This window comes from Ischnura elegans, chromosome 9, assembly GCF_921293095.1.
Source record: "Ischnura elegans chromosome 9, ioIscEleg1.1, whole genome shotgun sequence".
Taxonomy (NCBI): domain Eukaryota; kingdom Metazoa; phylum Arthropoda; class Insecta; order Odonata; family Coenagrionidae; genus Ischnura; species Ischnura elegans.
The window spans coordinates 61,347,605-61,375,280 of record NC_060254.1 but is presented as its reverse complement, the minus strand read 5'-3'; the positions used below and the strand labels follow the sequence as shown (position 1 = coordinate 61,375,280).

General features: G+C 39.0%; 1 long non-coding RNA gene across 1 annotated transcript in view; it reads left to right on the top strand.

Annotated features, from left to right (window-relative positions):
- The window catches only part of LOC124166061, a 49,176-nt gene extending 22,395 nt beyond the window's left edge, over window positions 1–26,781 (top strand). The window contains exon 3 of the long non-coding RNA XR_006866389.1: window positions 26,699–26,781. This is a non-coding gene — a long non-coding RNA (uncharacterized LOC124166061). The remainder of the gene's footprint in view (window positions 1–26,698) is intronic.
- The last annotated feature ends 895 nt before the right edge of the window (window positions 26,782–27,676 follow it).

Here is a 27,676-nt window from a genome sequence, read left to right as displayed (position 1 = left end):
CCAGAAACCCCCCGTGGCTACGCCACTGTTACCACCCCCTCAAAAAATGTCTGAACCCCCAGGAATTATTTCCAGAACGCTAAATATTCTATTTCAGTATTACTAAATGCTGTGGGAAATTGAAAACTGCTCTAATGCCGTTTTTTATTTGAAAACTATCCTTCCACATTCCCCATATCTCTTCTTTTATTCTCTTTTGTATTCCTCTCTCTTTATTCAATCTTATCCCTCTCGAAATTGCCTCCTTATCACTTCTTATGTATCCCCGATAATTGGTCAAACAACTGCTAGTTTTAGGTCATTAAAAAAAAATTGCACATAGCCTCACTTGGCAGTAAAATTCTTTTATTTCTATGTTTCGTAGCTGTAACTTAATGTAATTTTTGTAGTAGATGGATGGGTGACGCTAGTGGTGCGTGAGTTCGCCCATTCATAATAATCATTCTTAGTCAGAGGCGGATCCAGTATTTTTTTCTTAGGGGAGGGGGAGAGTGTCTGAGGGGTCTTATCTTCTTTGAGATCTAAAATAAAATGCAACAATTACTGTATTAAATATTCTCTATATTTTGATATGAAAGTTATTAATATTAAATTAAATGATTGAGGCTCCTCAAAATTTTTTTAGTGCATACTAAAAAATGTTTTTGTGGAAAAGTGCTAAAATATCTTTTATTTATTTAAATATGTCTAACTTCCACCAGTTGAAGCCTAAATCTGTTGAACTTATTCGGAATTTTAGCATATCATATCAGGCCAAACTCAACGTACGCAGTAAAAAAAAATTGTGGAGAAGTGCTACGATTTTTTATTTATTTAAACATATTTCATGTAATGCTTAGAGATGAAAAAAGTATGATCAAATGATGGAAGGTTACTCGGAATTTCCACCGGGTCAGATTCTCCGTAACGGCCGACGCGTCGCGACGTTTCGATCATCCCTTTCCTTCCACGAGTAACCTTCCACGATTCAATATGCCGGGAAAGCCTACGATCATTCTTATGATCAAATGGTTGACATTGAAACCATCTTCTGTTCTCATATTAGTCTACCATTGATTTGAAGAGTATTTTTAATCATGTGTTATCTATTTCATGATACCATGGTACTACGCTGTTGTGATCTGAACTTCCGATCTCGCCAAAATTACCCAGCTTCTTGATTACTGCGCCCACTACGGAGACTTATAGTGTCCCCCTGCCCCACTCCTTCGTACAATACCGTTAGTAGCCTACCTACAGTATTTCCCATTATATTTTTCCCTCCCTCACCATCTCCCTAATTACTTCATTATCGAGTACATCAAAATATTTTATTTAACCCATTTATGCCCAGAAATTTATTTTCGCATATGCTATTGCATTTTTCACCAAAGTTGATGCAAATGGTCTCAGGAACACTAGAAAAATGCTTAAAAAATTCCTTAGTACTCCTGGTCGTAGTAATACCCTGGGTTGAAAACGACCCACTGGACACGAAGTAGCAAATAAGGTGAAATTTGAGAGAGATATTTTGATTATTTATAATTTTATTTTAATCTAAAAAAACAATATTTACAATTTTTTACGTTTCTTCGACTTCATACTGTATTGTAAATGTTTAAACAATTAAAAAAACAATTTGTTTTCACAAGTACATTTTTGTTCATTCAGTAATAATCGTTCTTTTAGTATCTTGCAAACAAATCAAGATAACACATTTCAATGTAAATAAATACACTTTGTAAATTTTAGTTTGGTATAAAACATTAGCTATGATTTTTACAATAGTAAATGCAACAAAACCAAATGAAGTTTTTTTATTGAATTATACCGGATTATTGGAAGATCTAAAAGAGCTCTTCAAGTCAAAACAAAAGCTTGAAAGGAATTAGCTAAAGGAACCTTAGAACAATCAAATGAACTTTTTTGCTGCTATAAAGCTGTCAGTTATAGTATTGAATTAGTTGACTTTTTTAAAGAAACACATTTCATGTAATGCTGAAATGATAATGAAAAGGTATGATGAAATGGTTGACCGTAAAAACCTCTTTTGCTCTTATATTTTTGGCTACCATTGAGTTGAAGAGTACTTTTAATCATGTGTAATCTATTTCATGATACCATGGTACTACGCTGTTGAGATCTGGACTTCCGATCTCGCCAAAATTGCCCATGTTCCTGATTACTACAACCAGTGGCGTAGTAGCCATGGGGGGTTTTCCGGGCTACAATCCCCCCTGAACCTGTAAAGGTTTTACTTCATCCAATTCATATACTTTTTTTAGTAAATACTCGTTCAAAACTACTGTTTTCGAATCACAAATATCACGTTTTCAACATCGAAAATCCCAAAATTTTCGGGGGAGGACCCACCTTTGCTCTAGAGCAGGGGTCTCTAAACTACGGCCCGCGGGCCGGATCCGGCCCGAGGAGGGTTTTCATCCCGCCCGCACACTCGTTTCAAGTAGCGCGCGATTCTCGCTCGTATAACTCTGTGAGACACCGCTAGAAGCATTGCAGCGCTGTACTACGCGTCAAAGTCGCCTTCAACTGTTCGTAATTAAGAAATACGCCGCTGGATACTTCAGTAGACGTTGGAATCGAATACTTCAGTCATCGGCAAATTTGCTATCCGGCCCGCGGGGCGATTCGAAACTTGGAATGTGGCCCTCGTGGCCTGGTAAATTGGAGACCCCTGCTCTAGAGTGTTTTCCGTACACCCCGGAAGGTCCCCAAAATCTCCGGTAAACCCCCATTTCTTAGTCCTCTCTATGCCACTGATAACAACTACTTAAGGCTGGAGGTCGATACTTGGTGGAACTTGGTGACAGGAAACATGATAAAAGATACACTGTTGACTGTTCCACAGACGTTTTAATAACCCATCCAGGGTTCGACAGTACACTGTCTTTGACACTTTGTCACTGTGACCTTTGAAAATGACATAGTGTATTGTTGAAACAAGGGTCGGTTATTAAAACTTCTGCGGAACATACAACAGTGTACCTTTATTATGCTTCCCGACTACAACTACCTCACGAATATGGAACTCTCTCCCAGCCCAAATCAGAAGCAGTACAAATATCAATAGGTTTAAATATAGCACATATTGGTTTCTGAAGAATGCCTCCTTAACCTCAAGTTGAATTTCTTTTGTTTATATTAATGTTTAGCCTAATTCTTATTATTATTGTTATTTTTATTGATACACATGTGAATAAATGGTCATTTAAATTTAGAATTGATCTAAATCAGTGTTATCCTAATGTTATGGTTTCTTTAAAAAATGTTTGTTTGACATAATTGTCATGACGTATTATCACCTTAAATTCTTGTAATTAGTATGTTATATCTAAGTGCGATTATTTATTTTTTGTTGAAAATATTGTATCGTTTTTTTCATGCTCTTGGCGATTTGCACTGGTTGCATTCGTCTGTAATTATATTTATTTACTTTTTTACTTCTATTGATCTACCAAGTTGGAAATGTAGAAATCTGTACATTTAATTTCTCATGGTCCCCAGTGCCAACGAAAATAAACGACATTATTATTATTATTACTACAACTACTGCTGAGACTTGTAGTATCCCCCCTCCACTCCCTCGACCAATGCCGTTCCTAGTCTCTCCGCCACACTCCAGTATTTCCCATGAGATTTGTCCCTCCCTCATCATCTCCCTCGCCATGCTCGTTTTCCACCCCTCCTGCCTCCAATAAGCCTCCTTTTAATAGGGTGCTATTGAACTCCTCTCGACCAAGAGCTCGGAAAGAAAGCAACGAAACGAAGAGCGCCTATTCGTGGATATTCGTGTGTACTCTGGGGTAATTACGGCAGTGAAAGCAACGTGGATGTCGGATGCAATCTTATTTCGCGCAGTGAGGAGTGGGATGGGGAGCTCACATAGAAGACAGGTACGAAAACAGGAAAGTTCGCAGTAATGAAACTTGAGGAAATGTGTTACCGACGCACAGTGCGCTAGAATCGAAAAAAGCTGGCCAAAACCTCAAGAACGATTTTTTTGAGTTAGGAAGTTGAAACTTCGCATATATATTTTCAACTAAATTGTGCATAACTTTCCAGATTATTTTTTTCCTGTGTGTTCACGTTAACAATATATGTGAGGTCAAAGCTGAGCAAATTTAGCGAAAAATGACCACCCTCGATTTTTTCTGAAAATTGCCAACTTTATCCTCGTGCAGTGATTTCATGAATAGTTTTATCGTAAAAACTGTTATACCATCTTAATTGGCATATCTTTTTCTTCAATTTGAAGGGTTTTTAGAGATTTTGATTTATCAATAACCATAAACTTATAACAAAATGGCGGAGCCTGTTTTCAGCCCATTTTTTTTACATAAACGTGGAAAAAAAGTAGACATTATCATTGACTTACACTAAGTTACTTATACCACGTCGTTCTTTGAAGCTTCTATATTGTGAATCTGAAGTCAAACCTTGCACCAATGTGCAACCCCGAATGTTAAATAGTTTTTTCGAGCGTGCCGTCGACTCGGATTCTGGCCGCCGCCGGCGGAGAGTACGGCGACGCGGCAAGCGTGTGGATGCAATATGGCCAAATTCATTTCCATATCTGGATGATCGTCATTAGAGTAATAGAAAATAGTCACTGGAAAATAAAATTAATAAACATTGATGAGAATTACACTTATTATAGAATCGCGGGGCAATCGCGGGGAATCATGCGCTTCCCTCTTCATTTCACGATAAGAACTATTCCCTTTCATTCCATCTAAAAATCTTGTACTCTTCCTTTCTATCCCTCGTTTACCGAACATTCTTCCCTGCAAAACTGTAATGCGTGCGGGTTCTTGCCCTTGGTGTCGGGAAGCGAATAATCACACACAAGTATTTAAAGTTTTTACCCCAAAGTTTATTTCCTTTTGAAATCCCAGTTTCCCAATCAATTTAATGAATATACATAAAGTAATAATGAATTTGTGCGTCTCGAATAGCCAAAATTTAGAACATTACCAATGTCTCGGGAAGGAGGGGAGCTGCTGGTGATGGCACGGGTGGATAGCAAGGCGCTTCGATCGCACGGGCCATACGGCCCGCGCTTCGACTCCAACTGACGGCTACATTGCTGCCTGACCTGTGTGTTACTGAGTGAGTCCCTGCGTAAGTCCTAAGTCCTGAGTACGAGAGTGCCAATAGCATCTCCACCGTGCCATTATATAGGGAAGTGGAACCAGGATGTTTTCGTCCAAGAGGAAGGAAGGGGAAGAGGAAGGTTAGGTGGTCTTGAAAGTGAAAAGGTGTAAATCCCGAGGCATAGTTTGTCATAGCTGGCTATTCTGAGACGTCACACAACAACATATTTATACATATTTCGGAAATGGAAGTCTTCCATTTCCGGGTCACTACAAAAACCCTTTTCAACATCCCCTCCCCATCTCCATCCATACTCGCTCCATCCATACCTTCTGCCTCCTCCGTATCTCATCTGCCTCCCCTCACCCACCATGTCCAGCCCTTCGTGGTTCCTCCTCCTCTCCTTTCCCTTCACCTTTTCCATTCTTCGCCACACCCATATCTCGAATGCCTCGAGTCTTCTCTCGTCCTCCTTCCTATGTGTCCACGTTTCTGCACCGTAAAGCGCTACACTCCAGATCAGACTCTTCACTAACCTTTTCTTTAAATTCTTACATAGCGAACCTCTCATGAGCCTAAGGAGCGATAACGAATGATTTTCTATTTTCGTGAGAAAGACCTCAAGGGCGAAGGAAATTATTTACAGAGTGCTTGCCCAAGTGAAGTAAAAGTAGGAACGCTGTAAATCAGTGTGGCATAGTGTGGAGAAATTAAAAGCCCTGCAGGAACAAGTGACTTTGTACGCAGTCACGCGCGCGGGTGCAAAGTCAAATACACCAAAGGATGAGGTTCGCCATGGAAAAAATATTTGACTCGGCAAATATTTTTTCATGGTGAACTTCATCCTTTGGTGAATTTAATTTTGAAGGAATTAAGGTGGGACAAGATTTAAAAAAAATGTTGAAGAGGAAATGCAAGATTTTTAAGAACGTAGATGACTATTTAAAAAATGTAATGGTCAAATGCACGTTTGGTTTTGTTCTTTCCCGGCGTATGATATTGTGATATAGAGAACTATGATGGGAAATAGAGAACTTCGAAACGTGGTGCTAAATAAGAATAATGGATATCAAAAAGATCGACCGCGTTATAAATGAGGAAGTCCTAAGAAGAGTTGGAGAGAAGAGAAGCCTTGTAACGCCGTCATATTTGTGTTTATTGACTTTATGTTTATTGATAAAGTTGTTGCTACGGGTATTTTGGTTGTTGTGGGTTGTTGACTGAAAAAAATGAGAGAGATTGTGTCGCGTTACAAATATATATCAAATAAAAGAGCATTTTAAAAGTTTAGTTGTTGGAACCAATTCGTATACGCGTGTGATATTTCCACTGAAATCTACTAGAGAGCGATAATAGCAAAGGTGGCGTTACAGCCTCAAGAAAACCTTTATAAGAGGACGGAACAATCTTTTTTTAGTCATGGTTGACTAATGATGACAATGGAATGAACGGAAGAAGAAGAGTAAATTATAAAGAAGAGTAATAATAATTATTTTGGATCGCCCAATTGCCACACTCATATTCTGTGTCCCAACTTTTACTTCATTTCAATAAGCACTCCGCAAATTTCCTTCGACCTTGAGGCCTCTTACATAAAAATTAAGTAAATAGAAAATCATTCGATATTGCTGTTCACCACTGTTTACGCTGTTTCAGCATAATAATAGTAATTGTTATTATTACTATATTAATTATTATTGTTATTTTGTATTTAACAATGACAAAAATGTAGTGGTCATTTATAAAAACGCATTTTAAAATGTTCATTCTGAAAAGAGCGGATGTGGGGAATCATGACAAAGATCTTATAAATCCTTATATATCAGTACTGCGTTTTGAATTATTCACGTTCTGGTATTAATTCCAGATGGTTTTCACAGGAATTGAAAACTTTCGTGAAAAGAGTCGAAAATTTCCGAAAATGAACTCACTACTCCGAGGAAATGATGCGCTATTCACCGCCTAGGTAGACATTGCATGGAAAAATGAATTTAATTTGTTTGCTACCTACGGCATTCTCTCGAGGCGTGCATCGTTATACGGAAACGCATTGATAAAAATGTTAGCATGCATAGTCTTTGTGTGGTGGAGGTCGATACCTGCGCATCTCATTCGGAGTGAACGTATGAAAAGCCTTCTTTACCTCGGCTTAACCCTGCAGGAAGGCCTTTGGTGAATGCATGCTGTAATTACTACACCTCAAATTGCATCATTTCTTTGGGTAATCCGTGCAGAATATCTACGGACTGCAGACTAATTCTTTTCAAACGAGGGTATTCGTTCAGCGCGCTGTAGTTGGGATTGAAGCAAGAATTCATTTTTTCGATCATTAATTTTTTTTTGGTAAGGAATGGAATATTTAATTGAATCATTTGTTTCTATTCATGTGCCGAGCGTTATGTTATGACGAGGAAAATTGATATGTGTCTCTTCAATTTGAGAAAAATTACGTGTTTTACTTCTTAGAGAGAATAAAAATAGGCCGAAATTATGTTTCAATTGCATGCTGATTTAATGTGTCGTCAGAAATTTCTATTTTAACGTATACTAATACTAAATGTATCGAACAATCTTTATGATGCGGTTTAAGGGATATAAGTATTATGCATCAAACGGTAATAAATAAAGATTTACTTAGCAGCACTGATTTCTGGGAGAGTGATAAAAAGCATTGTGGAACATGTAAGAACTACGGATTTGAAGGGCATATGCTACTAAGGTCGATTGGACTTGGAAAGGCAAATTGCAAGCACGTAATAAAGAAAAGCTTTTTTGAGGAAGATTAATTTACCGGGCGTCATAGTTGAACATAGGAATTGCGTCAATCTCCATGGTAAATTCGCGTAGCAACTAAACAGACAGGAAATAATTCAGAAAATATGAAGTATATGCATATATGTGAAAAAAATTTCGTTTTGCTTTTTGTTGGGCATGATGAATATGAAAGGTTCATCAAAATGTTAAATGATCAGTTAAATCCACCTCTAGTGTTCAGTTCTACCCGAACGTTTCTACAGTGTTCAGCGAACACTCTTTCACTGATTTTTCACTGAATTTTCACAAGGAAAAAATATTCTGTAAAGTTAGCGATTAAAAAAATTAATGTATTTATTTCTTGGCTAATGCTTAAGTGCACCATAGTTTGTTTCGATCGGTTTATCCTGATCTGGCGTTAGCGATAGCATTTCAAACCCGTCATGGACTACCTGGGTATTCATGTTTAACTTCCAAAAGCTGATGCTTTTCCTCGATATTAAAAAAACAGTAAAGAGTTATTTTATGTGCATTAGACCATGTGGTTACAGTGAAGTCTCCCTCTGGAAACCAATGAATTTGTTTACTCAAGGAGTAAAGTCAAAAGGGCTGTTGAAGAGAGGAGTTTCTGTAGTTGGGCAATTCCATTTGTGACGGAATTACCTTCAGAGAAAATTATGTAATAAAACATTTCGATAAAATTGTAAAATACAAATAAAATTGGAAAACTTCTAACTGTGTATGATCAAAAAACATTTATGAAGTTGATGTTCATGTACAGAAACTAACTTATTTATCGAAATACCTTCTAAGTGTGCCCAAAATCAGCACGTGACGGAATTACTACCAGGTGAACCTCCTTAGTGTAATGATTTCAAACATCTTTAAAACTCTGTGAATCGAAGTATAATTTGAAAACTTTTAATAAGGCTCTGAATAATGTTTCAAGTAGTGATTTCATGAAATTCAATCATTTTGCTGTAGATCCATCAAGATAAAATATTTCCTAGCTAAATTTTACTTTGAGAGAAAAAGTTGACGTTTTCATGGAAATGGCCAGTTATTACTGAATAGGATGAAAATGAACGGTTCATCAAAAGAAGCAGTTCAACCCGCTCCTTGTATGAATGTCGTAACGTTGGCGTTGGAACTGAGTACTCGTTTACTGATCAATCCTCATGAGAAACTAAAAACAATACTGTAAAATTATTGGTCAAGAAATAAATTAATCGATTATTTATTTTTTTGTTAATTCCTAAGTCCATCAAGGTTTGTTTCGATCGGTTAACTTGATCTTGCATTAGCGATGAAATTTATTACCCGTCATGGGCTACGGGAATATTAATTTTGAACGCCGATAAGCCGATGCTAATATCTGATGCTGAAATCATAATACTCAAGGAGAAAAGTAAAAAGGACTGTTGAGGTCCATGGAGTCCACGAGCTGAATGAAATGAGTGGATGTTAATGAGGAGGTTGAAAGAGGTCTGATTAAACGATCGACCATCAAAAAGTTTACCTCAAGAGGTGGAGGAAGTAGGGAGCGGACGGTCGGGCAGAAATAAACCCGGACTAAAAGCGAACATCGGGAGGAGGAGGAGGAGGGGGGATTGATAAAATGAAAACATCGACTCACGGAACCAATATATATGTCGCGGAAGGAATTCCCTTTTGGTCGTCTGACCTTTTAAATGGGAACGAAAATAGCCCGTGAGTGCATCCAGTGCAATCCGAGCTAAGACGGCATTCATGACTAAAAGGCCGATACTCTGCTCCAATGAAGTCTTGGAAACAGTGAACACTGAACAGTGGCCAGCGACACAATATACAGATCAAAGGCATTCGGAAAAAGCTGACCAGAAAGGACTAAAAGCCTTCGATAACTGATGGTGGTGGCGAATGCTGAAGATCAAATGGACTATAATGGTGAAAAACTGATTGTGTTTCTCATGGGCGGATTTAGGGGGGGGGAGCACGGGGGCACATGCCCCCCCAGACACTTTAAAAAGGTAGAACATTTTTTATACAGTTATATTTACATCCTTTTTTGTGTATTAGAACCTTCAATCATTTAATTTCATATTAATAAATTTCATGTTAAAACAAAGAGGATATTTCGTACAGTAATCGCTGTATGTAGTTTTCAATCTCAATTATGAGAAGATCGTTTGCCTGTCAGACCCTTGTGACCCCTCCTGAAAAAAATCCTGGATCTGTCCCTGGTTGTGCCGAAGAAATGTTAAAGAAAGGGAGTTGTGGGGCGCCATGATCCTTATGAGGACACGATGGATAGGTCGAGTTATTAGACAGAAATTATCTACTACGGGCAATATCTCCATAGTTTCCGGGTTAGCTGTGTCGAAGTTGATTTCCAATGACGTTTCGTAGCTTATGCTGGCCACATCTTCAGATCAGGTCTGAGTGCCGATGGATGGAGTTGTGGAGCACCATACTTCTTAGGAGGACCCAGTGAATAGGTCATTCATTTATGGTATGATATTTGAAGGAGGCGACCGACACTTGAGGTCATTTGCGCCTTAAGGGAAAGATATGGAAGTAAGGGTGGAGGGAAACCCGGCGTACTCATTGGCCTGCTCTTGATGAAAGGCGCCTAGGGGACTACGCTTGAAATGTCCTCCACATTACCTTCAAGCAGGCATCGGGAATTCTCTTAGTATTCTCTGCTACCGCCGCGCCGGTATTTGAATCCGAGCCCACGGGGTGGGGAGCCTACTGTCTAGCCACCACCCTAACCCGATCCCCATAGGTCACATTATTAGGTACCAATTAATAAGGGAGTAAAATGGAGGGATAAATTGAAGGAAAAGACAAGTATTATGGGCTGGTAAATCACAAGGATAAAGTACACGAGGGAACGAAAATAACTAGTTAAGAAAAGATAGATTCAGGGCTGCAGTATACCTATTATTAGGGTTGTAGTATTACTTATGTATGTGGGACTTAGAAACATATTGGTGTAAGTAAAAGTCATAGTTTTTCAATAATTAAACGTTGGCATTGTTCCAGAATTACAATCTTTATCTTCATCGGTATAATTGCTAACCTTCAATAGATTTAACAATCTTTCACTATTGGATTTTAATAAGCAATGCTGTCATTATGCAATGCAATTCAGCAATGTGTTGCTGCTGGTTAGATACACAATGGTGTAAGTCAGACCAGTGGCGCAGCGAGGGGAGGGAGTAAAGGAAATTTTTAAGTTTAATCCATTCACTGTATTAAAATTACCTACTGAATATTGTAAAGATTAATAAAGTATCCCTCCGAAAGCCGAAAAACTCACCATTTTGAACCATTTATCTTAAAAAAATTCTGGGGGATGACCCCCGCACCTCCCGCTTACCTCAGCGGACATTCCATACCCTTCAGACCACCCAGTATTAGTTGCGCTAAACCCCCCCCCCCCTACTCCATAGCCTTAATTCCTAGCCCATGAGTCAGACTCACTTCCCTATGATTCGCTGAATGATGAAGTTGGAACTGTTATGAGCACGAATACTACAAAAGAGGATCCTCAAATCGTCCTCTAAATGTGTTGTCAGCCACCGCACGTTTAAATAGGTTTACAGAAATCGCCACTCGCGTCGCCGGCAGACAAAATGATGAGAGTATCACGGGAAAATAAGGTATAATTATGGGTGCTAACCAAAATTGATACACATGATGATGTGATCTATCGAGTTCATAAAAGCCCATTGCCATTCCTCGCATTAGCAAACATAATACGGCAAAATATTGGAAAAGAGTGGATGGCATTGCACTCATCACCGCGCCGCTGACATTTTTGAAAGCCGATTAAAATGCGACCGAAGTGGTAACGGAAATAAGCCTTATATGGGATGGAATTGGGCCTCCTCTATGCAGTCCCCTTGGTTATGAGGATCCCCAGTATGCACTGCTACGTGGCGCTCCCAAGTGTAACCATGTCTTACACTATTGTCTTTCTAGATAAATATACTATTTTGGAGTCGGTTACTATGGATATTTTAAAAGCAGCAGTAATTGACTCACACCAATATGTTTCTCAGTCCTCCGTATAACATATGTATGCATCTACTGCGTTGATCGTGATGCTCTATAGGTCGCGACCGAACGCAACAATGGTGCTAGCCCGCATTCCTCGTCCCACCTTCCCTCTCCTTTGTGTTGTCGCCTAGCTGGCTGGTTGGCGGTGACATAGAGGGTGCGGAGCGGGTCTAGTTAGGAGGAAGCTATTTCGTTGCCATTCGACATCCGTTCTATTTCTATCCGCTAGGATAAGAGTCGATCGGAGATGAATTTGTTTGCGCCGCGGCCAGCTGGCTGCAACAGCAAACGAGAGCTTCTCTAGCGGACTAACGAGACGCGATCAATTGTTTCGACCACGGAATGAATCACGTAGTGATCTCCGGTCAGGCGGTGAATTGAAATCACGCGGACGGCTGAGCCGTTGTTTATTGCACCGTCAACGACTCGCGCGTATATCTTGCTTCTTTATCGTCTGGCGTCTGCCTGCAGTAGACATTAAAATGCATCCCGCGTCGATTCACGAGACAAAACATGGATTAGCCACCAACAAATCATGATATAAATGCGTTTGACCACCCCGAAAGGAGTGATGTACATCACTGGAGTTGCCGTCGAGTATTTGAAAGTATTTATTTCCTTCCATAGAAGGCGATGCATACACTGTTGCTAATTAATGATATCACGAACATTGCTAGACCTTAAAGACAGGGGACATAAAACAGAGAAAACACCGGTGCGTAACGTAAATTTTCGATCGCAAGACATGACCCAAACGCCAGTGTTGGAACCGTCTGAGGAGAGTGGTATATGTCCTCGGAAGTTTATGGCGAGTACCTGCGAGTTGTCTCCGTTTGTTGTCTTCCGTGTCTCAATTTGTATGGGTTTGTGACTTGGTGGGAGTAAAATATCTTATTCAACCGAATGCTAATAAATAACATGCCACGTATCACCTTCCGTATACTCTCAGCATTTTATGTTGAGGGCAGGCTGGATTAAGATGAAAAGGGCGCGTCCATTAATTATTAGGGATGGTCGGATCGGATACCTCGGATCCAAATATCCGAGGATATTGCCCTTCATCGGATACATCGGATCCAACTCGCGGAAGACATCGGATCTGGATCCGAAATTTTAAATGATAGCTTCAGTGAATGCAACGGGTGGAAAGGGTTCCGCAATGTTCATGGAATCAGTGAATGCAATGCGGTGGCAAGGGTTCCGCAAAGGGCGATGCATAAGGGTGGAAAGAGTTCCGATTCTCTCTTCGAATGTGCCGTCGCATGCGATTCTTGTCCTACGCCACTGGTCAGAGGTTTATTCGAAATATTTTCCTATTTTCATTTCGTAGTTGACGATTACTTTACTGACTTATCTAGGTCTATAATTGACTGCGAGTCCCTGAGTGCCATACTTTGCTATTTTATGTTCAGCCACTCATATGCTGTAGCAAGGGCTAGGCAAAATACTGGTCGAGGAGTATTTGAAATACAAAATACTAGTGATGGGTCGATTCCAAAATTTTATCGATTCCGATCCCGATTCCGATTCTGACATTTCGATTCCGATTCTACCGATACCGATTCCATCGATTCTGATGCCATAGGCTCCAAGAAAAATATCACTTAATTCCAGGCAACAAGAAAACTACTTTTAAAAATATTACTATGTGAAAGAGTCAGTTGACAAAAGAATCTTTCATATCATTACTATGCAATTAAAATATAATAGCTAAATTTCAAAACAGAACATACCTGAAAAGTAGTGTTACATGATAGGTATTACTTTAGAATATTGGCACTCATAATATGTCCACAATATATATATATCCAAACTACAAGGGAGAGCCCTGAGTACAGGAATTTTCATAGCTGTAATAAAGATTACATACTACGTATATGAATCATGTAATATTTGGCCCTCTCAAATTCTCAAGCAGAAAATCCAATTATTCTACATGCTCAGCCAGCAGGTTTTGACGTCTCCATGTTACAGTATTACTGCCTGCAGAAAATTGCCTTTTGCTACACATGTGTGTTATTGGGCAAGTACTTTCCCACCAAAATTGCAAGATTTCGGAGACTTTGGAATTTTTATTAAAAATTATATCAACGATTTGTTGGATCTTGAATCTTAATGGAATTCAAGTGGACGAAACGAACAACTATAGAACTAAACTTTAGTTTGGTAGAGCCAAATAAAATGCTATACTTCTCACGTCATTCAATCAACCTTTAAATCTCTTGCTTTTTTAAGTTCAAGAAAGAAACTAAACGCTACAAATGAATATTACATCGGACGGACGCAGTAATAGAAAAGGCTAAAAGAGCCTTGTGTTGTGAAAACTCCCCCTACCGCGCGACTCACCTCGGCGAGAGTGGAAAGGGAAAAAGGGTATCGCTTGTTGCCTTTCACGGAAACAGTTCATTTTTCTCTCTCTTAAGCATACTGACTTAATCTCATCACTTTACTTCAATACCCGAGGCATATTTCTTACGCGCGGGATGGTTCCGAAAAATATCCAATCCTTAGTATTTTCACTCGAGTAATGCGCGCTAAATGGTCTAGTCGATCTATACATAATCCTTTTTAACATCCTCAGTTTAGTGTTTTAAGTCAATGAAGACGATTATCCATGCTTTAAATGACGATTTTCAGGACTAATGTTTTAAAAAACTTGAAAAATCGGCCTCAGTTACCGAGCCTCAGAGGTCCGCGGCGTGTAGGTCAGCCTTGACGCGCGATTGAAAAATCGCTCTTTTTCCTTCGTCGCACACTTTCTTTTCAAAATTTCTACTTAATACTCTTTATAAATCTCTACTTTATATTGTGGTTCAAATTTTCTGAGTTATATTTTTCGTAAACGAAAGATAATGTCTACTTAATGTCAAATTTCACGTGAAAAACGGGTCGGCCATTTTGCGTTGTAAAACCACACAGATGAGAGCCAAAATCTTCAAAAGTCATTGAAAGTATAGGCAAAGCACCAGATCAAAGGAATATTGCGTTTTTTATTCCACAAAACTCATAACAACGCAAAACCACTTGGATAAATTCAAAGATTTTTTGAGGAAAAACGATATCTCGTGTGGCATTGAAAAATTGGTCATGTTTGGGCCTCTGTATCTCACTAAAGGTTCGCAATTATGTAAAATGGCATATAAATAAATATTTGGTAATGATTTATGAGTATTCACGCTGAGTTTCAAGTCTCTATCCCCAAAAAGGTCATTTTGGACTTTATTCCAGCTTTTTCCGATTTCGGACCAGGGGGGTGTTTCAGAGTCTCGTAGGATTGGCGGCGTCGGAAACGGATTCATTCCGAGTCGATCGGGAACCTATCCTACGCTCGTCTTCCGTGCGTTTCACACATACTATCGGCAAGGGGGCGACATACCCATAAGGATAATGCGTATAGGTTTTGATACATCAGTGCCATCTATGCCAGTGGTCCAATGCTGCCGCGAAGTTTGAATGCACATCTCGGCGTGTGTTTCAATTTTTTTTACGCGTCACGATAGAGCGTGCTATTCAGGCCTAATAATGATACTGCAATTGCGAGAAACTTAAAAGCAGTGAATGTAGGAAAATCTTTCTGAAGAACTTCCCCAGGTTACTAAAGCAGTAACCATAATACAAGATTAATGTACAAAGTCAACTGGCGATCTGGTGGTTGGTAAGAATAATGATCTCGGAAACTTACTTCCGTGGACATTAGTATTTATTGATACAATAACTGGCAAAAGAAATATAACAATTTCAATATGACATATTAGAGATGAAATCTGACGAAGTTAACCATTCTACAAGCACATGAGATGCACAAGCAACAAATATCAATGACAACATGAGATGAGCAGCCTTTGCGTAATAGGAGAAAGATTCCATTACTTAAGTAAACACTTCACAGACAAAGAGGGTGACCCAATTTTCCTTGAGGTAGATGTATCTTGCAATAGCTCTGGTACAGGGAAAATAATGCTAATCCTGAAACCATAGACCATAACAATACTTCACTAGAAATAATCATGCAAGTTTGGATATCATTTCATGGAAGATAATTATTTAATTATGAAAGGAGGACATTATTTCGTAGGAAGTTGTTCATGATGAGTACCCATTAAGATATACAACATATCTTGGCAGAGGAGTCTTAAAATGAAAGGTTCTTATAAGTTAATATCCATCACTTGTACGAAAGAAAGTATTCCAAAAGTAGAAAACGAGAAAAGTGAAGAATATTTTATACCAATGTAGTAGAAATTAAGTTCTTACTTCAAAATGAAAGAGATTAAAGTTTTAAGAAATGTAAACATCGTAGAACACTTAATGAATAATGCTCAATTAATGACAATTAAACAGTTGAAAGGACAGAGTTGAAATAGCAAATTACATACATAACCAACAAAATGATTAGCATTAAACAAACGAAAGCATAGCACTAGCGATAAATGAGTAGTTTGAACACTAGAAAAACTGCAAGTACAATGAAAAACATATTGAAATATAAGGAATACAAGACACCATAAAATTTTGAAAACATGAGAAAAGGTTAGCTAATCACAGGTTGAAATCAAAATGGAATAATGAAGGAAACAGAATTACTCACATTTTCATCACCAAATACATTTCATACCCACGCAATTTAGCAATAACCAAGATCATTGAGACTCGTATCCTTCATCGAGCACATTCCAAAATCGTAAGGGACACTGTAAGCAATAAAAAAAAGTCTGCAGTTAACACTAATGAGTAAGCCTCAATATCACGTTTGTTTACATCGAGATTCAATATGGCAGCCCCCAGTTCATTACTGCTCAGAAAAACAGGCTACACCAGCGCCTCTATGTTGGGTAGGCCGTTGGACCACTGGGGCTCCGGAAAAATCGAATCGAAAGAGGTTTTCTATACGATATATCGCAGTTCTGTCGCCCCCTTGCTATCGGAAAGCGTTCCGCTTTTGGTATGACGTCAACAGTCATCCTCCTCCGGGAAACGAGAAAACGTCATAATTTTCAAGAGACAAGTGAGCAGCGAAAATAACCTCCCGCAAGATTTGATACTTCACAAGGGAGGCGAAAGGTATGTACGGGCATAAATAAGTGCTAATTGATACAGTGTCACATAATTGACGCTGTTGCCGGGTAAAATTATTTAAGAATTGTTCGTATGTACTTTTTTTTAACGTAATACCCTGTCGTTTTGAGCAAATTACGGGAATGAAGGAAAATTTTGAACGAGTTTGCTCTGTCATTCTCGTGAGAGCATAGTTGATTGTTCTTAAGAACTAAACTACAGGCAGTCACGAAATCCATAATTTTTTCCAACAACATATGGTTTACTTACTCAATTGTTTAACCAAATTGTCGTATTTTCATTCAGTATCTCAATTAAATATGAATATTGATCATCATAAATGATGTTATGGCCTTCATGATATGCCGTAAACGTCTTACAAATTTCCCGTGAAAGTGGAGGTACGCTGGAAGAAAATACAGCGATTACATTAGGTTGAATAGTGTCCATTAATAGTAATGGTTCGAGTTATGTACGATAAAATAACGCAAAATAATTTTGTTATCTGTTTTGCACGTTCTCGGTTATTTTTATAACACCATTTTATTTGGTACGAAAATGACAAATTGTTGCTATTGATGCACCTTGTAATACATATTCTAAATTATATTTCAGTGAGCGAAAATTCCACAAAGAAAAAAAATTATTGCTGCACAATGGAATCGAACCCATAATTTTAGCCTCGCGGCATGCTGCCTTAACCCGCTGCGCCACCGTCAATTGTTGATTTAGATGTGAAATTTGTAACCTATACATAAAAGGATGGTATGAGGGAGCTTCGGTATAGTTGTTATCGTGGCTATTCCCGTTATGCTTGAACTAATATTTCATATTAAAATGAATATTTAGAATGTACATGGAATGTACTGAAACCATGTACCATGGAATCAACTGAATTAGGTACATATCCACGTCTAAATTCGATGTGACTACGATGCCAAGTCACACACAATCATTACAAACTATACAAATTGTTATACTTCCTAACCCACGGACACGTATTCAATGCATTATGCTACCTGCATATTTGTAAGTCATTACGCCATGCATTCCAACTTGTTTCACGTTCTTTTTGCCAAATTACTCGTCCAAATAACAACGCAAACGAACTTGTACCGTCAGTGATACAGTCTGCCTATTTATCGCCTAATTTACACGAGAATTAAAGTCACTTGCACTTATATTACTCTATCAGAATATCCACATATATCAGCACTCATGAAATAAAGTGGTATGATTTTATTATAGCCAAATACTTAATAAAAAACAGCAATATAACATATCTCCACTCGCCACCGGAATGAGTTTCCGGCACCTCTAGCCCACTCGACTTCTATCCGATAGGAAAGCCGGCCTTGAGTCGATAGGAAGCCGCTCTGAAACGCACGGATTGCCTGGCCGATAGTAAGTGACGCAGAATCCGCGTCAAGTCTCCCGATCCGCTCGGAAAGGGAGACTCTGAAACACCCCCCAGTGTGCGCGGGGTAGGAAGACGATCGGCCGCCGCGGCTGGCGCAAAGGTATTCGGCGCCCACGTCGACAACAACAATAGTGTATTCGGCAAGCTGAAACTACCAGGCCAAGGCATTAGAATGACTTATCGGCTTTAAAAACTGCACTATTACATGAGTTTCATCATAGCGCTTCCTGTCGGCAGATTGCTGGACCTACTAGCCTCGAAAGCTCTGTAACCTTAACTACTCGACTCGACATGCTACTCGAAACGCTCGAGTCGAGTACCAACTACTCGATCGACTTGAATTTTCGAGTACTCGCACATCCCAAGAAGATGTGTGTTTTGTTATTACGATTACGTGGCGCGAAAATTCAAATGACTATTGGAAATGCGGTCGTATATTTTGTTGTTTGAAGTACTGCTGGAATCGGAATCGATTTTTCGCCTTGGCAAGTACTCGTTTTCGATTCCGGTTCTTGGCCGAGAATCGAGGAATCGAAGAATCGAGGAATCGAACCGACCCATCACTACAAAATACCTTTGACTTGGGTATTTGAAAAAACAAACAACAAAATAGCATTTTTAAATGCATTTTAAACTACAAAATACATTTGCATGGAAACTAAGGGATCTTAAAAAAAATAAACCTGCCTTGGCACGTTAAGGGTAGTTTCAAACATGAAGCAAACGATTCTAACGAAAACTAATTGTAAGTAATCTCTGAATCATAATATTACAGAAGTGCTATCAGAGCTACGTCAAAAGTGTTTTACAAATGTATTTTTTATTTTAGAATGGGGAAACACCAGAAAATCTGTATTTGAAATACAAAATACTAGATAATTTCAGGTCATGTTTTTGAAATACCAAATACTTATGTTTTAAAATTTCAAATATGTGTTTTTAAATAATTTTATTTGAAATACTGCACAGCCCTGGCTGTAGCCTACACATGATGGGTATAGATGTGACCCTTGTGGTGTTACAGCAGTTATAATTGTACGTATCGCAAGTGAAATTGCAACTTTAGTAATTTCTATGGCTCAATTATTCCACATTTCCCTGCAATATTCGACAGCTGCCAGGTGGTCTCTATAGTGGGAAATCTTACAAGAAGCAATTGCAATTGAGGGGGTGAGAAGCCAAGGGGTACAAGTAATTTTCTTTGTAAACAGAGTTTGGTACAGAAATTGGCAAAAGAAATGTATGAAGACTTGGTAACCGAAGGATATGAGTAAGTCTCTACATCTACATAATACCCCGCAAGCCGCCTAAAGGGCGTGTGGCAGGGTGTGTTAGGACACCAGCCGTTTACAGCAAAAAAAAAAGTGCTCTAACGAAGTTGGGACTAGCGTGTATTAAAGTCCTTTATGATTCGGGGGAAAAACGAATTCCCATGTCTATCCGTTCGGCAAAACGTCTCTCTTAATTTATCGCTTCTCTCTTATTTTATCGCTTCTGCTCTATGCTCGAGTGGAAAATCAATCGCAGTACTAAATATCCAGTTTATTTCGTTTATTTTTCACCAAATTTCTGTGCCTAACTCTGCTCTAAACAGAAGAAAAGTCACTTGTACTCGTTGGCTTCTCACCCCCAAAATTGTAACTGTAATTTTACTGATTACTTTTTTAAAATCGGTAAGTTGTACAAGCGTTTTATGCGAAGTAACTGTAATTGAGCCCAGTTACTTTTTCCAGGCCTTTTTACCAATACTGGGGAAGAAATATACAAAGGGAGCCTGAAACACACCACGTGATTTCCGGGCGTCCTCTACTGGTATACTACGAGTTACATACAAAGCGCTGATGATCGTCACGTACGCACACCAACGGTTCACCAAACTCCCCATCCTTTCGTCCCCCCGAATGCCTTCGTTCCTCGCGGGCACGCGTGCAGTCTCCTGTGCAACATCACCACCGGAGAGGGGGAAGGCGTCTTCCCAATGTCTCTCACCCAAACGCCCCCTCTAGCCGCCATAGATAACAGCCCGCGCGGCGGCATAGGCGACCGACGCGCCGCCGCCGTGGCGTCTATTTCCGAGGGAGCCATATTGTTTCCGGGCGGGAAGAAGAACATATATCTTCCGCGCCGTAGCACCTGGCAAACGACGTCACCGCCTAGCAGCTTGGGAGAACCGCTGACTATGAGAAATTGATGCCAATGGGAAGGTGGTGGACCCAAGAGGAAATAGGTGTCTGCGCATAGGGTGGTACACTTCTGAAAGGTGTTACATAGTGAGTTATAGTCATCACACGTCCAAATCCATATGGGAAAGCTTTGATGCTTAGTATTTTGAGGGCTATGAAGCCTTATAGTCAGGTCCAGAACTAGGGCGGGGCAAGGGGGCACGTGCCCCGGGCAGCAGAATTTAGGGGGCGTAAAAAGTTTATTTTTATAAATTAATCTAATTTTTCTTACTAAATTATTTAACAATCGTTATTATTTCTAATTTTCTAAACAATAACATTATTAAACTCTTTAATAGCTAACATATGTTACATAATTTCAACTGCCGCATCTAAAAAATAGCTTACGGATATAGGTAATATATCCGAATGTCATTGTGGGGGGGGGGGGAAGAAGGGAGCGAAGGGTGATAAGGGAAGGGGGGCTGCAGACTGAACATTGACCCCCCCGACAAAACTCCTACTTCCACCCCTGCTTCTAATAGAAAAAAAAAACGATTTTACATGTCATTTCGAATTAAGTAATCCTTGAGTTTAAGATCATGGGCAAAACGAAACTTCATTCTGAACTACTGAACTACTTTTACTTAATGTAACTTACTAGCATTCTCCAGCTAAGGTTTTGGCCGTACCATGTTCCGGTCAACCATAACTACATATTATAAAGGGATCAGTACGCATAACTCGATGTCGGCCGATCTCTTTTCACCACTTAATATTATATCAAAAGCAAAGCTATATCTTGAATTTCCAGAGAATTTTGCAAAGACCCTCATCCCAATTTACTTGCGCCTAAAACTTGGAAATTTTTCATTTGCCATTTTTTCAAAAGTATAATTATTAAATTCCATAAATAGACAAATTCTCCTTAATATGTCACGAAAAACAAATATTTGGGATAGGAGTAGGAGGCTGGAGTTAATTTGAACTTGATACCTTCGATTGTGGTGTAAAACAAACGTTTCCCTATTGTATTGATATATATCTTAATCTTATCTAAATATTAATTTTATCTTAATATTACGTCATTATCTAGGAATTTTACATAATATATTTTCTACATATTTTTTGTTTGAAGGAATAAGATATATTTTCTAAAATGAATATTTTTGTCTATTGTTTAGTCCCTGAAACGAACATGTAACCAATGAAATCTTTTATGCTCTCGATTTTCAATCTTCTTGTATCTAATTGTTTTCTCATAATATGTTTCTTTTTTGCACACGTGTCACAATAAGTGATATATATTTCTTATGTATAAAACAATAATTTTTGGTGTGACTAACACTGCATTAAATTTAAGGATACTAGCTTCCAAACTGTTGTTTTAACCACTGAAGTTCTTTAATTTTGGTTATTAATGTCATACGGAATTTGAAGTAGTAAATTTATCATTATTATTAATTCATAATAGCATTCGGAATACATGTATTTGATTCTTCATTCCTTCTGTAAGGGGAAAATATCAATGAGACGTGATAAAGAACGCGATGGAATTGTCGTGACGAATAAAATAATTCCTTGCCCGCTTTGTCTGGAAGAGGATCTCCACAAAGGCCTCTTAAACCGAAACCTCCGCGGCGTCTCGCGATGGGCTGACAGAGTGGAGCCATCTCTCGACGCTAAATCGGTTCGGCGTCCGAGCCGACGACCCTATCCCACCCCAAACTTTAACCATCCATGCGTCTTTTTATTTGGAACTCACACGCACGTGAAAAGTCTTTGGCATGTCTTTCCACCCCCTTCTTAATACCGTGTGGAAAAAAAAATTATGCAACGAAGTTTTAACCTTGGGTAGCTGATACCAGTACGAACAAAAATTACTGATATTTGTGTCGAAAACGCTTTTTTCAAAAATATTCTGTGTAGGTGTGAGATGAAAACGACCCATTTATTCTCTGTTCATTATTAACACTATCAACTTTGAATGAAATCGTTAGAAATATCATTGAAAGCGTATAAAATCGTTTCACGTTCGAATTTGTGGAAGTATGATAAGAATGGTAATTTTCACGCTTTTATAGAATCTGAGTTTTTCCCGGCGTATGCTCTGCAGGAATATTTCTCGGGTTTCCCACCGGGTGTCGTATCGGGTTGTAGTTCCCAACGTTTCCATGACTAAGTTCGTCTGATGACGATGACGGACTTAGTCATGGAAACGTTGGGAACTACAACCCGATACGACACCCGGTGGGAAACCCGAGAAATATTCCTTCACACTTTTAGTTTGTAAATTACCAGTTGTGTTCTTTTATCATGGATGGCATTGAAAAGTTATGAATATGATTTATCTCATAATCACGGATACACAGAGTGGAGAGACATTGTGTGGCGAAATTTTAACCGTGGATAGCTGATGCTAATATGAACCAATATTGCTGGCGATGTTTTGGTTGAAAAGGCACCATTTTTAACTACATAAATCTGAAGCCAAGGGCTGCGATTGGCATCGAGTTTGCCCTGTTGCCAAATGCCTCGGTTACATCGCAATCTTCAACAGTCAAAGTCATTAGTTCGTCCCTGGTTTATTTATTAATGTAATCAGGATGGTTTTAAAGTGTAAGTCCCTTTATTTAGGGATAACTTGAAATCCTTAAGGAATATCTTCGCCCTTAGTAATGGCGCTTATGTGTTGGTACCGTTTTAGAGTGAGTCATTTTTAATAACAAACAGACCAAGGTTAACATTATATAAGCGTTTTCTTTACCTGGGGCCAAAGTTATTTCATTTACAGCCCGCTAAACTTAAAAAAAATTAAATCCTCAAATAAAATGTTAAGACTTGCCAAGGACTAGTTTTTCTCACAAGAAATAATTGACCATTTATTTTTATGTTATTTCTTTAAAGCACTCATGTATTATTTACTGCACTATTATTTTCTTTTATTTGCATGCATTTTTTTATTTGATGGTGGCTCAATTCTGGCCCTATGACCATGGAGACCACTTAAAGCTTTTGTCTTTGTTATCTTTGTTATTCAGCTGTAAAATCAAAATGAAGGGGTAAATAAAATTATTATTACTTTTATTATTTGGGTTCACGTAAACTGAAGAACAAGAAGTATTACCGATGTTTCGACGTCCTTCTCTGCCATCGTCATCGATTCGGCGTGATGACGATGGCAGAGAAGGCCGTCGAAACGTTGGCAGCAATGTCCATCCTGACACGGCTGATTTCCCGAGAAGACTTCATCAGTATACAATTATTATTTAAAATTTAAGTATTCCTTTTAATATTAGACACGGTCTCAGGTGTTACTTTGTGGAATTGTTTCATCATAGAATAAAATTAGTTTGTTTTATTCCACACTTTATTTTAAATAGCACGACCCGGGTTTCAGCATCTAATGCTCTTGCAAGCCACCCATAGAATTGTACCTGATGGTAGCATTAGATGCTGAAACCTGGGTCGCGCTATTTAAATAAAGTATGAAATAAAATAAATTTATTTTATTTTATTTTAAGGTATTCCGCCCAGAATGGTCCGAAACAGTGCACAATGTAGTTACACGGTCTTCAAAAGTGCCTCTGGTTAAGAACCTCTGATTAAGAGCTCCTGATTCAGGGTACAAAGGGGAGCTTTGGTAAAGGTTAACTTCTGGGAAGAACAGGTGCTGGGTCAGGGAAGGACGTATGGCGGTAGAGAACAAACTCTTTCCTCCTTACAATGTCCCGTCTGCTTCCATCTACACCCAAACTTCTCTGCTCCACCTCTTCCTCAATTTCAGAGAGTGCACCGATGGGAGTGCGAGGAATCCCTGTCTGCTTTCCCCTTCCCCGTTACCCCCGCGCTCCGAAAAGAGAGAACCCTTTAAGGGGTTTGTTTTTTTCTTTATGAAGTCTCTTGCATAGGAGAAACATTTGGAGTAAAATAAAAAAAATCTCCCAAGTCTTACCCCTTCCCATTCTCTCGCTACTTGCTCACATGGCGCCTTCCCTACTTGTATCTTAGTGCAGTCTCAGTGTTCTTTTTCGTCGTATCATTGTAGCCGGAGCTCGCGAGAAGATTCTACGCGCCTTACCTCTCCCAGTAGTTTGTCCTTTGCGTCGTGGGAGAGCTTTGGGGGGTGGAGTTGGGTTGGGTGACGGCTGTGGGGGAAGGGCCTTCTTAAGAGGTCGTCAGCCCTTAAAGTTTGGGGAGAAAAAAGAGCGGTGGAACATCTCTCTCCCTTTGGCTTTGCACGACGTAGTGTTGGTCTTAATTCAGTTCTCGTGCCTCGGGTCACTAAGCGTGATTGCCTTCACTCCTGGTTTTCATCGGTGGTCGTGCCTTAACTTCGTCTGCGGTGAACAAGTGTATGCTCTCTATAAATAAAGGCATAGATTTTCAATAATAAATAAACACTTAACTCATGGCATGATTGTATAGCAATGAAACTTCTCCATCTTCTCAATGCCCCGCCACCTCTTGTGTGTTTGCCTGCCGGTGAATTATTATAAAATTGTAATGCAATAAAATTGCATATGAGAGGGTGAGAAGCTATAAGTTATTTTTTTTAACAGAGTTAGAAACAGAAATTTGTTAGAGAAAATAAATGAGATCAACTAGATATATGGTAGTGAACAGTGGTGGATCCAGGATAGGGACAAGGGGGAGGCTAATTAGGGGTTTAAATCACAGCATTAATGGAGGTTGGAACAAAAATTATCATTCTATCTAGTGTAAATTGGATACCCAAGGGGCTACAGGCCATTAGATCCGACACTGGTAGTGAATTTGATTTTCCTCTCGATGTCAGCACAGAAGAGATACTCACTCGTTACCTTTGGCCACCAATTTTTTGTGTATTTTTAAAGTCAATTTCTGTACTTCATTATGTATAGAAAAAATCACTTTCACCACTTGGCTCCTCACTCTCTCATACCATAAATAGGAAAAAGGAGGAATTGAACTCTACGGCATCAAATATGCAATGTGGAAAGAAAATACTCAATTTTCCGTACAATAATTCCCAATTTTCGTTCACCTTGCCAAAATGAATCATAGTGTTGATGTACGAGAAGGGGGAGAGAGTCCTTGCCGGGACCAAACCCCAGACTCTCCACCGGAATAGCCAAACTCACCAGCACGGTGATTAATTTCTGCAAGGTCGAACACTCGGAGATACTAAACGGCCATTAGTACCTTTTCTCTCTATATAGCATATCATACGATAGTTTGGTAAAAAAATTCAATTGTATGTGAAAGCATATCCGAGCGATGCGTGAGCTCCATACTAGCGTACCAATGAGCAAAAAAACTCGTGAAAAATACGCCTTTACAAATAGCGGAAATACCTACAGAATACATATAATGAAAGTAAGGTATTCATGTGAGAATGGTATGAAATGAAGTTGTTACTGGGGAGAAATATTCACCTGGAGCCCTATCCAGTAACTACGTACCCTCGTTTACGAAACTTCGGAATCGAACTTTACGTCTTTGATTCCGTTTCCGATTCCGTTTGCGTCACTCGGAAGCGCCTTTTTGCTATCCACAATGCTAAATTTACTGCATTGTTGAAAAGTGTTAATGCCTTCAAAGCCATTAAAGCTTTCAACTGGTTTCGCCAGTAACGTTATTTAATTCCAGACTCGGTACATAATCGTCCATAGTCCATTATTTTTGGGACACACATCGTGCCAATATTGCACATTACTTCTTACTAGCTTCTGCAGCACCACATTTATATTACTACCACAATATTCCATAACTTACCAGCTGACACATCACTTTCCGATTCCGAGAAACGGAAAGTCATTTTCCGAGACCCTCCGTCATTTCGGCTGCTCTCGGACGAGTTTCCGTGACGGAAAGTTCGGAAGGATTGGATAGCTCAATCCGAAATTATGACGTCATTCCGAGAACGAACCACGAACCTTCCGAGAGAGATTGCCTTCGTGGATAGGGCTCCTGGATTCGTTTTAGTTCATGTTTTTAAGTTACGTTTTTAAGCATATTTCTTTTTCTTCTTTTTGTGAGAGGCTCTCCCAACAATATGAATGACAAAAATCCTGGATTTTTATGAATCATGATCATGTATTGAAAATTCTTAACTTATTTAACGGTAACGGCTGTAATTTTTGCCTTTTTTTACTGGTTTTCTTATTTTCTGTTGTTCTTCCAGTAATGTTTACCTGTTCGCTCTCAAGTCGTCAAAGTTAATAAACCATCATCCCTCACTATAAGGAGACGTGGGAGGAGGAAGTGATATAGGTGAGTCATGAGTTGACCCGGAAAATATGTACCTTCATGCCCTCCTGTAGTGGTATTGATGTTTTGATCTTATTTATTTTGTATTTCAGTGCATTAAATTTAGAAAATAGAAGGGATAAAGTTTTACAATTGTTTAGCAAATTTGATTTTTGTTTCCTCCATATCAATTTTTGGTATAAATTAATTGCACGCACGGAAAGACTAGTCGAGTAAAATTTTGGTTTATATTTCAATATCGTTCCTGTTTTCTTTGCTAGATAATAATCTGCACCACGTACTTCAAGGGTGATGATGGTGCATCTCACCGCAATACTTGCTATCTTAGTAAACTACAGGTAGTTTTGAAAAGGAAGATTATTTTTAAGAAAACTTTATTTCTCCCAGTTTGTAAATTTTATTAATATTTAGCAGAAAAACAGAACAAAAAAAACAGACAAACTTTTTTCCATGCGCAATTGAATTCCACATCATTCCTTAGTCACTCCAAAGTTAGGAGATTATGATATTTATGCCGTGTATATTGGAGTCTCCTCTGCTATTCCTTCGCAAGGAACTCTGAGTGTACATCTTCTTTTCCACCTCACCAGAACCCCTCCTTCCCGGCCATGAAGGCGCTTTTGGGAGTAGGAAGAATAACCTTCCGCGTGGTAAAAATAAATCTTTATTTTAGCCCTGAAAGGATTTCTTCTTGTGGAAAAAGGCGAGATAAAGACACGCAACAAAAGCACTGTGTACGAAATGTTTCGTCCTTCCTCAACAGCGTATCGCACGCCACCTGAATGGTTTTGGTCGACCCACTGCATGTGCGTGTATGTCCACGGCGATTTGGGTAACCACTTCTTTTTTTTCTTCTTCTCTTCGCTCTACGGACCTCGATTTTTTTTACAGA